Source organism: Anopheles darlingi, chromosome 2 (genome assembly GCF_943734745.1).
Source record: "Anopheles darlingi chromosome 2, idAnoDarlMG_H_01, whole genome shotgun sequence".
Taxonomy (NCBI): Eukaryota; Metazoa; Arthropoda; class Insecta; order Diptera; family Culicidae; genus Anopheles; species Anopheles darlingi.
Genome location: NC_064874.1, coordinates 43,305,776 through 43,319,469, shown reverse-complemented (window position 1 = coordinate 43,319,469; position 13,694 = coordinate 43,305,776). Strand labels below are relative to the sequence as shown.

The 13,694-nt window shown below is 49.1% G+C and overlaps 1 protein-coding gene across 2 annotated transcripts in view; it reads left to right on the top strand.

Annotated features, from left to right (window-relative positions):
- LOC125949226 (uncharacterized) overlaps positions 1-13,694 on the top strand; it is a 158,121-nt gene that overhangs the window by 14,175 nt on the left and 130,252 nt on the right. For both annotated transcript variants that reach the window (XM_049676029.1, XM_049676033.1), the window contains exon 2: positions 13,252-13,261. The gene's annotated coding sequence lies outside the window, so the exon portion shown is untranslated. The remainder of the gene's footprint in view (positions 1-13,251; positions 13,262-13,694) is intronic.

Below are 13,694 nucleotides of genomic sequence, written 5' to 3'. Positions count from 1 at the left end.
TTTATGATGGCACCGACCATTGCACTTTCCTCGCTACCTTTCTGCAATCCACTCCCTTGGGGAGTAGTAAGGATAATTTCGGAGGTTTTTCTTGTAGACACAATCATCCCGACATAAACCGTAATTATGCTGCCATATTCATGTCGTGCAGTATGGTATGTTTATGTGTGGCTGCGTTAAGGGACACGGATTGTATTGTTCTCTATTTACGTGTCACTTTTTTGTTGCGCTATTCCATTACGTGGATGGAGTCCTTCTCGCGGGAGCATTTAACGAAAAAGTGCGTCTCTCGTCCCATTTTTCAACTACACGAAAAAAAACCAAGACCTGCTAAGGTAGAAAAAACATGGCGCGAGCGAAAACGTTAAATAGATTATAAATCAGTCGAATGGCTTCGCAAAAGTTTCCCCGTTTTAGCATCGACAGCTCAACGATCAAAACATCCAAATTGAGATGAAAATGGGTGGCAGCATAGGACGTACCTTCCACGAGGTTCTCCACCGAGGCAACCACCTGACCTCTACCTCCCCGCCTCGGTCAACAAAGGCCAATGTTCTGGTTCGTCAACAATCAAACGTCTCCTCACAAAGGACGTTGATTCGATGCCAGGTCACCGGATTTCAACAAATCTATGTACATGTTGAGTGAGCTGCTGCTGCTGCTTCTTAACCACGACCACCGAGGGGCCAGGATGTAATTTAACGAAGAAAGGCAAAGTACTTCGTCACCACCTCCAAGTGTCTGCCACGACGGTCGGTGTCAACGGATACATGGATGATGATTTGGCAGGTTCGAGGCACGCGTTTGTTTGCTTTTAGGGGATCCTGTGGGAACTGCGAGCCTCCATCACACCTCTCTCTCTCTCTCAGCACGTTGTGTCAACACAATGGTGACTCCGGAGCGCACGGTCACGATCATCGACGTGTAAATTCGGTGTCAGATGCAATCAGTCCACCGTGGCCAAGGGTGGACCGATTTTCCTACCGATCGGATCTACCCGGAGTCTAGTCTTCATTTAGTGCGTCTCCCTCGGTCGTTGTCGCTTACATCTTTTTGGCACCGTTGCCATTTATGGTGCGTTTCATAAATCATAACATTTTCGGTGGGGTCCAAGACCGAAAGCTGAGCCGTGGCCGCGGTATCGCGCCCATCATCGCATCTTCTTCGCATGCCTCTTCCTGTGATGTGGAGGGAGAGGACGAAAGTGTTTTCATAAATCATACCGGGAGCGTACTGAGTACAGGCAAAAGGTACAAACATCGTACTGGACTGGAGAAAACAAGAAAGCATATTCCATCTCAGGCGGAGGTCAACTCCAATTACAGTTCTTTCCGTATTTGTCTAGCCATTGTTGGGGAACAGAGAACCATATCTCTGAAATGAGTTGTTTCTATCGGCATCTATCGGAGTCTTTCGAAGAACTCCACAAAACTCTCCGGACAGAGTCAACAGAGCACCAGAGACGCTCACTCGGTCGGTCAGTTCAAGAAGTGGCTCAGTAATTAAGTGATTTCGAGAGCGATTCCGGTTGTCCTACTGTAAAGTGTGGCACGACGATGACCGGCCGTACCGGTTCGCATGCCGGAGTGTCTTGGTCTTGTGGTCCAAACTGCCAGCCAAACCCAGTACCACGGAACATGAGCTTCTCCTATCAGCTGGCGCAACAAAAGATAGTCTGTTTACGATCCCGCCAGAAGCGGGAGCTATTAAGGAAGAAAACGCCGGCAATAAATATTAATCGCCGTCTCTCACTCACTCACTCACTCGCTCATCTGGCTGGCCATCATCTGGAACGGCAGCAGTGCTCGGATTCCATCATTAATCTTCCCCTCAGGGCTCGGAATTCCGACTAGATAATCCTTTTGATGGATCCACTTCGATCAGCATCCGCTCACAGTGCTCTGGATACAGTTTATGTGCCAGATTTTGGACCCCTTCCCTCTCTCTCTCATCAGGCCACCACTAGTCACCAGTCTGCCGGACAATATTGGGAGGCTACCTACTGCCGGTTACTACTGGAACTTGAAACCGACTCCAGAGAGCGCGCTCGCGAGCAACGCCGGGAGAACGCCGCAGCATAAATAATGATTTTCGATTTATTCATTCATCATGCGCCCTCACCTGTTGTTGGTCGATTGTTTTCACAAAACCTCTTGTGGTCCCTGATTAAACTGTTGTTTTCTTCGGCGGGGCTTTGGTCTCTGCGCCACCGGAGCCTGCTCCGAGGTGCGGTGCTGGCATTGATGCCGTGATACTGATAGCCGCGTCTGCTGTTTTGTTGCCTCTGAGCCAGCGTGAGTCGACGCCACCGATCGGTTGTTTCACCGGTACGGCGGGGTGAGATAGCGATAGTCATCTGATATTCTGCCCTCGGTTCAATTTCTTCGCCAGTCTTCAGTTGGTCTTGGCATAAAGCAGTGATCAAACCACGAGGAGAGGAGACGAACGAGTCGCGCCAACCTTTTTGCCAATCGTTTAACAAACAAACACACACACACACATCCCGAGACAGGCCTGTCATTCGCTAACTATACGATCGGATCGGATGCGATAGATATGTTTTTGCGGTGCTTAAGGATTTCGATTGGGAGCTCAAATTGTTTTTCTCTCACAGCGGGCGATCCACTTCGATAGAGTGGTCAAACTGTGGCTCCTTTGTCGCGGCCCTTGCTCGCGTAATAAAATACGGAAAGGGAGAGAAACGGAGAAATCGAAGCAAACCGCGACTTGAGGTTTCCTCCGATGGGCAACATTGGTGGTGGCGACACGCCGCCTGCTTAGAGCATTATACGGAGTCAGCCACGGAAGGTCTGCGCACTTTCTGCAGATCTGAAGAGCTTTTGATGATCATCGTTAGCGATCAACGATGTGGTCCCGGAGATCGGGGTCTTGAGAGGGGTGGTATCCTTTCCGATAATTATGCTGCCCTTTTCGCGCGCAAACACACACACTCTCGTGTATGCCGTTTGTGAGCCTAGAGTGAGCACTCAAGACGGTTAAACGGAAAAGAGATTTTCGGTTCGCGATAATGGATACCCGGATTGGCCTCAGGTGACGCGATGGCTTGCCGGGCAGCTTGTTCGTGTTGGTCGGGCCCCCTGAACCGAAGTGTGCACCCATTATCACCTGTTTTGATGGGTTTCAGAGCTCGTCTTATATCGTTGATCGTTCGACTCGACGGTTTAGGCTTTATCTTGACTCAGTCTCAGATCGAGATCGGATGGCGCTTTTCCTCTCCGCTTTACGGCCTGCGCCCGAGCGCTTGGCATGGGCGATCGGGATTGCTTTACTTCCTCTTCGCGTGTGTGCGATCCGCGCTGTTATTTATCGATTCCGGAACCGCTGGACAGGGACAGGGGGGGATTCATTTAGCTTCGAGCGGTCGAAATTAGCAAGTCATTAGTGGGAAGCAATAAATTAAACATTAGAATTAGAGAAGATTAATGGGTTTAGAAGGGGCGACTACACTTTGTTGAGGAAAACGAATCGTTTCCTTTCCTGCGGCGACTCTCTTCAACAAACTAGCAAACAAACCACCAAACGGGAACAAATTACTACTTTACAAGCTCTCATACGTTGTATGTTTGATGTTGGTTGTATTGCTTTCGCTCGCTGGCTGTAGGTAGGATCATAAAAAAATCATCTTGTTAAGAAGCCACCACGCCGCCAGGCGGATGGCCCCGTTTCCATGACTGAATTCTCTTTCGGTGTGGTCGAAGCGCATCAAAAGACGATGCATGTTCCGGTGCGTCGTAAAACGGAGAGATAATGTGTTTTAGTGTTTCAATTAAGTTGCTATAAAATTCAGAAAAAAAACTAAACCAGATCGCCGCCACGTTGAGAGAATGCATTTTTTTCGTGCTCGTGCCGTGAGGATACGCGTTTGATTTCGATCTCGGTGCGTTGGTCCATCTCAATTGTGGGTCCAGTTACACGGACGGAGCGTCCCGGCCTGTGGATGTGTGCGTGGATGGCCTAACGGAGGTTTATGTTGGCTCTTCGACACGACACGAGCCCTCCTCGTCCACTTTACGAGCATTATAACCCTTAGTGGGTTATGCATTTATTAAATGAAAACCCTTAACAGCAGTGTCCTCCTCGTCGTCGTAGTGGTCGTCATCGTCGTTGACTGAATTTGGACAGCAGGAGAAAGCCCCCTTTGACCATGGCCGTCTAATTAACGTCATGCATTCCAAGCCGAACGCATTTATGCCGATTTCAATCATCATAACCTACAGCAGGGACCTATGGGCTGAGCATGCTGAGCATAACCGGACCAGCAACAGGGGCTGTTGGTAGCCGATGGTTATCAGCGTTCGATCGAGCTTTTCTACGATTCCGTTGGGAAAGTTCGTTCTTCATTGAATTCCCTCCCGTCCTACGCACCGTCCGTCGACTCATTGTGCCGCGTACTTCTTCGCGCATTGAAGGGGCCAGCCGGTTAAAAGGGTCATTTAATGGAAAAGAAAAAAGTGCGCCGTCGTCGGAGTAGGAGCGCCGGTTGTTAAAAAAAGCGTAAAAGCGGACCTCTTTCCGAGAAATCGGGAGTAATGGTACCTGTCAACGGTTCATCGCACAATATGTTTGGAGAGGAGGGGTGCAGCAGCAGCAGGAACGGGGGGAACGCTGATTTGCATTCAGCGTAAGCGAGGGTGCTCACGTCCCTCGCGTGGATGTCACTGTCTTGCGCGGGTTGACGGATGGACGGATGGACCCATTCAATACGTCAACTACTGTAACTACTGTGGCCGCTCGTTGATGTCGGCGTTGATCTGTCGTGCCTGTCCAGCACCGCCGCGCATGTTTGCTTATAAAATGATAAATAATTTGAATTAATGTCCACTAGGGGAGGGGGGGGCAAAGGGTACACCCCCTCCCCTGACTGACCTCGGTGATATTTAAATAATTCGTAGCATTTTGGGCCAATGAAAACTGTGTTGTCGAACATTTATGAGTCGCTGGTTGGGAGGGACAGTCCCTAGGGATTGGTCTCCCTGTTCTTCATAGAACGCAGTGGTGTGGGTTGAGGGTGCGTCGATAGGCGAGCGGAAATAGCTTCGATCGTGCTGTTGATCTCACGGAGCGCAACGAATTCGTTCGAGTAGGAATTTTATGAACCAGAACAAACATAATCCAGCATCGGTAGCGGTCGCTCTGTACACCAAACTGTTGGGGTGTTCGTTGCGTGACTCCCAGACGATATGACACTCGCATCGTGAAATGGCAGCCGAGAGAAAATGTAACTAAGAGTGATTTAAAGGCCTAAGCATCGTTTTAGAAACAAAAATTACAAACAAAATACTCTCAAATACATTTCTAATACACAAGATACAGTTATTGAAAGTAGGATAATCGAGCAGTAGGTAGGTATCGAGCATAAAACGAGGGAATTGGGGATCATAACGCACCCCTTTCTCGCCTCATAACAATCGTAATTGAAAGCCATAATTTTGTAAACCAAACACGGCACACGAAGCACGTAGCATAATTGTAATGTTGTAACGGGCACTTTGGCCACTCCAAAACAGTGTGCCCCATTCCCAATTAGCGGGAGGAGGGAGAACCCCCTTTTTGGGGGAAGGGAATGCCGTCCTAATCGACCACCGAGCAGTGCAGTCCGACTGATCGGGCTCGTCAACTTGTCACCCAACGAACCAACACCGATCGCCGAGAAAGGGTTCGTCGCGCGTTCGATTTATGTGCAGCGAGCATAAATTAAGGGTAAATTATGGGCCCTCGCAGTGTTCAATTGGTATCCCTAGTTAACCCACAAACCCACTCCCGGTAAACGCACCTTCCACCGCGTATCCGCCGTATGGTGTACTGTCTAAATAATAAATCATAATCAACCATTAGTTGCGCTACAAACGGTCGAAGGGGGTTTTGCGTTTGTTGTTCTCCAACCACCATCATCATCGTCATCGTCATCGTATCGATGGACCCCTGACAATGGAGATCAACAATCGCGGTACTGTTAAACACCCGAAACAGATGCACGTTCAGGTCAGCAGTTCCGTGGAAGTTTGAAGCGTATATTGACGCGACGAGGTACCGCCCTTCTCCAACCAGCGGTCAGACATAATACGATATCTTATGCTGCTGCTGCTGCTGCTGACCAACCGCGCATCCGGCAATGGTTTCAGCTTTCGAGCCTCAGCTCTCTCGAGTACACTTCGTCGTCCGGCGCGCGCCGTTGGAGTCGGAGCTGGAGTCGGATTTTTATGCAAATTAACGCGCACCCACCAAACAGGCATAATGGGCAGCATTAAAATTATGCTAAACACAACACATTAAGTGGTGTCTATTCTACGGCCCACGGTTCAGTTCGGTCCGGTTAGTGGAGGTCGGGGAGCTGTGGAACTTGGAGCTGGAAGGGTGCGTTCTCGTTTGTCGTACCGGCCAACGGGGAAGGGCTTGTTGCTTGTGTCCTGCTGTGGTGCTTAGTTGTTGTGGCACTAGGATTGAGCAGTTTCCCCAACACCGGTGCCTGTGTGTGTGTTGATGGGATGGAAATTAATTTATGATTAACATGCGCTTTTGGCCACAGATTACGTGTCTGATGAGGGCCGTGGTAGTTCGTGGTAGTTTCCATTTGCTTCTAGGGGACGGAGACGAGGAGCGGAATCTCGTGGTGGATGGAGGCCGAAAGCGTGACCAAGCTGTTGCCTGTTTTGGGGGTAAACATGAACATCAAATTAAAAAACGGGGTCACTTTTAATGCTTCTCCGTGTATTTGATTGAAATGTTCAACCTCAAGTAAGACGTGTACCAGGGTCCCCCGAGAATGAGCCACTGGCGCCCGGAATGACATCATTTCACTCGAGTGCTGCAGCTCGATCGCGATCGTCTCTCCTGTGTGGTGATCCCAGACTCTTGCTCTTGTTTTTGTTTTTCATTGCGCATCTTCTGGGCATCGCAAGGGTGCGGTAGGTATAATACATTCTGCACGCACCGATCTTATCGACCACAAGTTGCTGTCGAGCATCTCGCAAGAAGCACGAACAAAAAACCATCCATCGCGCCATCCACCGACGATGCTGTGGCGAAAAGAGAAATTTAATCATTTATTTTTTTTTCGCCAAAACGGGTTGGAAATTATGTTACACCCTCACCCTCCCCGGGAATAGTTTTTTGTAGACTTCTTCGTTTTTTTTTTGTCGGCGGCGTTATTCCGGTAGCGCGCGCTGGAACGCTCACTTTCCGTCTCGAGACATGTTTTGCACCGAAACGGTCGAGACACACCAATCCGTTTCCCCCGGGCGGTCCCGCCGTACCCACCGGGGTAGTGTACGCGCCGGAATTGCTTTTCGTCTATCCGCGGAGTGTTTCGTACGGCGCGCGATGCCAAATCTAGCGACAGCGAGCGCGATGACGATGATGACGGCTGCGGCGACGGTGACGGCGTCGGTTTCTTGAGCAAATTGACGTGGATTCATTTAATTTCCTCGAGCTATTTTTGGGGTTTGACTAAACCGTCAAACCCGTGTACGTGTGTGTGTGTGCACTGGTGGGTGCACAACCCTTTGAGAGGTGCTTGGTGCTTGGTGCATGGGGAACGGACCCTGGAGAGGATACTGCTCCATCGGTTGAGGCATCTTCAAGATTCCGCTATTTGGTTTCACGCAAGTCATTCGTTCCCATAAACAGCGAGTTTGGGGGGAGGAAACGGATGGTCACTTTTTTCGGAGTTCAGTCCATTTGGATAGACAAAAACAGGGTTTAAGTACCGCGCAAGTAACTTGCCGCCAGTCACAGTGAGTCAGTTAGTCAAAGGTACTGATGCGATGATAACTCGTTCTCGATATGGAAACCATACTCCCTCCTCGGGCCTGGAATGCCCAGGAAGGAGGTGAATCTCGGCCACCCAACGAATGGTTTCCGAACTAAACGTTCTTGGTCCACAAGGTTAACGTTGCGGCCGTCGGACGGAGTCATAAATTGGAACCACTAAGTAGATTGATCCATAAAAATATAATCTTTCCCCGTCCGATGCCGTCAATCCGGGTGATCCCGAAGACGACGAGTAAGTAGACGAGGCAGAAGAGAGCAAGAGAGAGGAATTTAATATTTCCGATTTCTTCCCCGGAATGGAAAGGAACGTTCACAGCGACTGGTCTTTGGCCAAGATGTACGCCATAAATCGTTGCCAGTTTCAGAGCCCAGAGAGCAAGAGTACCAGACCAGACCGGGGCCACTCCAGGCCAGGGGAGTGTTCTTAATAGGTGATTGACTTCCTTCCTTCCTATCCTCCGAAAAAAATCTCACCGACCACGGATCGTCTTCTTAGCTACCGAAGTAACCAAAGTTCGGACGGAATTCGGAGCCAAGCCATGGAAGCAGCGGCCATTGTCAATCAGCGTTCTGCTGCTGGCGTATGTCTGCGTCTGGTTCTTCGACTTCGGGTCGAACCGAGTCAGGTCACGCCAGAAGGCCAGATTGTGACCCCTTTGCGAGTTGCGCGCTGCATTATTTGAAGCATTACGATATCGTAATGCAATCCATTTAAGTTAAGATATCCAACTACATCTGTTATATTCGCACGTGCCGTGGAGTGCACGTGTGCGTGTATGCGTGTGAGATGAAAATATGGATTATTAATTGAAAATTGGAGATGTTTTCCACAAACCGCTTAACGGCGCTAGACCGGCCTGGCGGTCGTCTTCTGAAGCGCCAGCGTCGGGGAAGTTCCACGACATGTGGTGTTCTATTCTAGCCCCGAACACACACACACACACACCAAACGCCATGCTGGAGTGAGCTAGAAGGGCACATAAAAGTATGTGATATGTTAATTATAGTGTTCTCATCCCACCATCTCGCCATCAAGGTATGCAGCGCTGGCGCGGTGGCGGTCTCGACGTGCGCCACGGAACACGAACGGACCACTTCCACCAAGACCAAGCGGCCAAGAGATCCATGATGGGAACACGACGGAATGACGCGTCTTGTGGCGTGGAGAAAGCGCAACAGATGCGTTCTCGACCACAGAAACGAGATGGCGTGCGGTTTGTCTGGCGACGCGCGTACCGATACTGTCGGTCGGCGCTGTCGGCCCGAGGAACAAACGTTTGTGCGTTTGTTGTTATTGAAAGAGTTGCGCTGTTGAGGGGCCTCTTCTTCGGCTGTCAGCCTGTTGTACTTCATGGGAATTCGGTTTCGGCACCGGTCGCAAGCGCCTTCCAGACCGCGAGAACCAACAACATTGACGAAAATAAAAAAAAACGGTGTTAAAAGGTGCGTCTTGTGCGCGTTCTCGAGTTGAGACTCCATTTCACCGGAGAAGACCAAGAGGCTGGAACGCTGCTGCTGCTTTCGCTAATGATCTGACCATTGTCGAGTGATGCCCACAGGTGGTAGGCCGGTGGCTGGTGCACGGCTTCTAATCGTGCTCGTACGCATTACCGACCGGATTCCGGCGCTGTATGCAACAGTCTAACGCCTGGTACCGTTTTCAAACGGCAGAGAGGAAGACCATCAATCACGCCGAGAAGCTTGCAGACGGACGATGGATCATCTGCGTCCGTTCAGGACCTCCATCTTCTAGACGCGTAACAATGCATCATTAGCGTTGGGATGCGATGCACCGGCGATGAGAGGCACGTGCGTGAGCAAAATAGACCCAAAAACGGTTCTTGTAACCATTTCCATTTCTATCAACCAACTAGTTCCAGTGTTCCATCGGCCAACGGAAAGGGGCGCCAAACGGCAACGCATCGGCTGACACTTGGACGGAGCTTCACGGAGCAACACTTTACTTGGCCGCGATGATCGCGATCGCGTCACTCGGGCAGTCTGGATGTGTAATTAATATTTCCCCCGGCTAGTGCCCACTCACATATGATACATGATTTATGTCCATCTGTCCTTCCTAAGCTCCGACAGTCCCTGTCCCCGTCGGGCTATGGGGTTTACTTTCTTTTCCGGCTCCAATCATTCGGATCAGACGGGTACGGGTTGACAGTCCATTTACGGTGTATCGAGGCGCGAGGATCAAGGCGAGGCGCCCTCCTGGTTAAAGGGTTTGTAATATGGTTTGCTTTGCGGCCTAAGTTAAACCGAACGATCAGGAATGTCGACACCATGGTGCGGCGAGAGGTAACCGTTGTACGATGATTCGTCGAGCTTATGGTTTCCGTCAAATACAAATACAAATGCCAAGGGGTGCAATTAAGGTGGACAAAGTATGGGCCGCGCGATTCAACATTTCCACAACTGTCACACCCGGGAGTGAAGTTTCTCACACATTACACACGCACACACACACACACGCTCACATAGCGATTGCACCATTCCCGATTATCGTGGCACCAACAAGAAAGATACTGTGGCCAGAGGAAGGCGGTTTATTAAATGGTGAGGCAACTTTTTGGTATGAGTTCGTACCGATTAGGTAGAGTTTATGTTGAGTTAGGTAGTTGATATGTTCACTGGTTCGCTATGGCGCATAAATTCAGGTTGGCGCAATACACATAATGTCGGCGACTACATTTCCGTGCACAGAATTGTTGGAATAGGATAATTAAATCAATTGTTAAATGATAATTATTTAAAGTGCAATACTGATAAGAATTTGAATTTAAAATAGTTGCATTAAAATTACCTTTAAAGAGAAATCAATAGCTAAGATATAGATTGTTTAAAACTAGTTGAAGGTATTGTACAAGAAGTATACGTCTTAGTTAATAGCAAAATATTACCAATTTGTATATTTATTTTTGCTTGAAGAGCTATTCAAAACCTTTTATTTTGTACAACGAGAAGCATCTTTCATGTAATAACATTTATCATTCTATGCGCTTTTACACATTAGACAAGGTAGACTTTTCTGATTAGCGCCTGAAATCAATTTCAATTTGTTATGACGTTGCGTTATCACATCAAAGATTAGTTTATTAGCAGTATCATGACGACCGTTCTGAGCCTGCCTGTCGCCCAACATGCACTTTATGTTTGAAGTATACTTTATGGTGGCGATATTCTCGGAAACACAATCACACATTAAATATAATGATTTTGTTTTGTTTTAATGGCATACTCTGATTGAATATAATGTTCAAACCCTCAAGAAAAAAAAAACCCGTTTCCACCAAGAGGTCAGCCGGGAGTTCACCCAGCACTGATTTGTGGCGATCATTTGAAAAATCGTCCTTTTTCAGACCGTGGTACCGTTGTGCTGGTCGAATTCATCATCAACCGATGCCGAGCGATTGATCGATTCGACATGTTCTGAATCGTCTATTCTCCGGAATCTTGTTATTGCGGTTCGTTGTTGCTGTTCTCGTTGAAAAACCTCCGCCCCGAAAGCCCACCAGCGGCGCCATTAATTACCTCACGTATCAAAAATAATTGGACCTGCAATCTTTGGCCGATGGCGGCTTATGAAACATCGGTAAACAAACTGTACATAAGCCGGTCGCTAATTAACTTCTGCTGCAAAGACGCAATAGAGATGTTCCGACGACATCGAGGTTTTTGCGCAGATCATGGCAACCATGGTAACGGCGTTCAGTAGGCATGATAACAAGTTAAAGGTACATTAAAGATATGCCATCTTGGTGGTCCCAACTGGGGCCCTCGTTTGGGATCAATTTTCTCGTGTTCGAAGCGAAGGCCTGGCCACGACGTCAGCGTCCAGCTGTCATCGTTCAGGTTTCCTCATTTAGAAGTGCCACGTGCAAAAAGGCTACTCCAAACGGAACCATTTACCCGCGTTTTTTTGCCACTTACACTCTCGTTACCAGCAAAGTGGCACAACAATGTTGGGTGCGGTTGGTGCGATTCGTTTGCGTGTCCGCCGCTGTCCAGTGCTGTCCATCATTCGGTCATGCGATCGCACGCAAACTAGGCGAAGGTGTCAAACGTCGGATTTATCGGATGGCAGGGATTAGCTGAAGCGTCTTTTGGGGGCGCCTTTCAAAGGGCCGCCGCATATACGGTCGACCGAAGCAACCATTTGGTATTCATCAGACGGCAGCCATCGGCGGTGTTGACGCGAGAACGTTGCGTGCGGCCAGCAAGTGTGACCGCGACTACTCGGTTTAGCGAACGTGACCGCGCCCCCATGATGGGTTGTCGTTTTCGTCTGTCCTTTTTCTTTTTGTTGCAAAAAAAAAACGGGTCATCGAACCGTATTTCTTGAAGTTTCGTCTTCGTTTCAGTTTTGCTCATGCAAATTGGTTTATGCTTATGAGAATCAAGCTGCACGACCTGGCACGACATTGCTGGGTAATTTTGTAATTCATAATTGGAATCAAAAAAGGGAATTTAACAATACACCGCACACTGCACAACGTGTCGATGGGAGGAGCGCCAACGCTCCAGACGTTACGAGTCGCGATTCCTTTTAAGGTAAAACGTAGCCATCGTGCGAACCAAGGAGATGTCTTCATCGTCCAACACAGTTCGGACCCCCTTTAGTCCCTCGATATCAATCCCGCGAAACGGAATCCTTTTTAAGGCGATTTAACGAATGTACTTGCAACATTACTTTCCGCCCAAAAAAGTGTGTCCACGCGGTTTCGGTTCGGTTTCCCATCATGATCCAATCCGCCTTCCCCTCGGGGCTACTGCAATAGCCCCGGCCTCAATCATCACGAGAAAAGGCATCGATGAAACGATTTATTGTGCCACAAATTAATGCTCACCGCGTGTAATGCTGCCCATGAGCGCCGAATGCGGTCATCATCATATCGGTGCATCTCGGCGCCGAATCCACGAAGAAAAAGAAGAAGAAAAGCAGCAGAATATGCAAAAAGACACGCATATCCTGCCGCGCACGCAGACCTTCAGAGCCACAAAGGTTCGGCTACCATTTTGGGGATCGAATTTATGGCTATCACAGTGTTAATTACGAACCCTTTGGTCGCAACAACGGCCGCGCGCCGATGGGCAAGTGAAATGATAAGCGCTGGCCTCCAAAAAAGTACAACGGACACGGGTACAAAGGAAACCGACCGCTCCCGTGCGTGTGTGTGTGTAAGGCGTGCGCACGATCCGAGCGGACAATCCTTTACATGCGTCGTGCGCCTGCATAAATGCATTCCAGGGCGCAAGGTGCAAACCGGATGGTCGGCACGATGCTGCTACTACCATTTGCAACAATGGTCGCCGCGCAACACATGCTGCAATGGTGGCTCCACCGCCGGCCACCGTTCACCGATCGGCGATCGATGATTTATGAACTTTCATTAATATTTTATTTTGCACTTCTTTCTCTCTCTTTCTCTGCTCTCTCTCTTTCTCTGGTTCTAGGAAACATAAGGTACGACGACGCGTGCGTGTGCGGGTGCAACTAACCGATTATGCTTCCCGTGGTTCGTGGGCTCAGGAAGTGAAGCAAAGGAGCCTGGAAGTTATGGATGCTTTATTCAAATTAGCCGCGTTCACATCCACATCGACATATCTGCGGGAACCACCCCCCCAGCCCCACGCGATCAAATCCCTGGAGATATTGAGCCGGTGGTAATTGTTTGCATATTTATTACCGCACCCAAAAGTCACATACCACATTCGCACCACCTGCCGGTAAACGTTTGATGTAAGTTTTTTTTTTTGGCCCAGTAGGCGTGCTGCTACATAATCAATTTCCATTACTCCATATGGTAATGCCTTCGGACTTCGGAGGCGAACTCAAAACGGATGTTGTGACACGCTCCGGCCATTTGTTAATCGCGGGAACATTGGTGCGGACATCA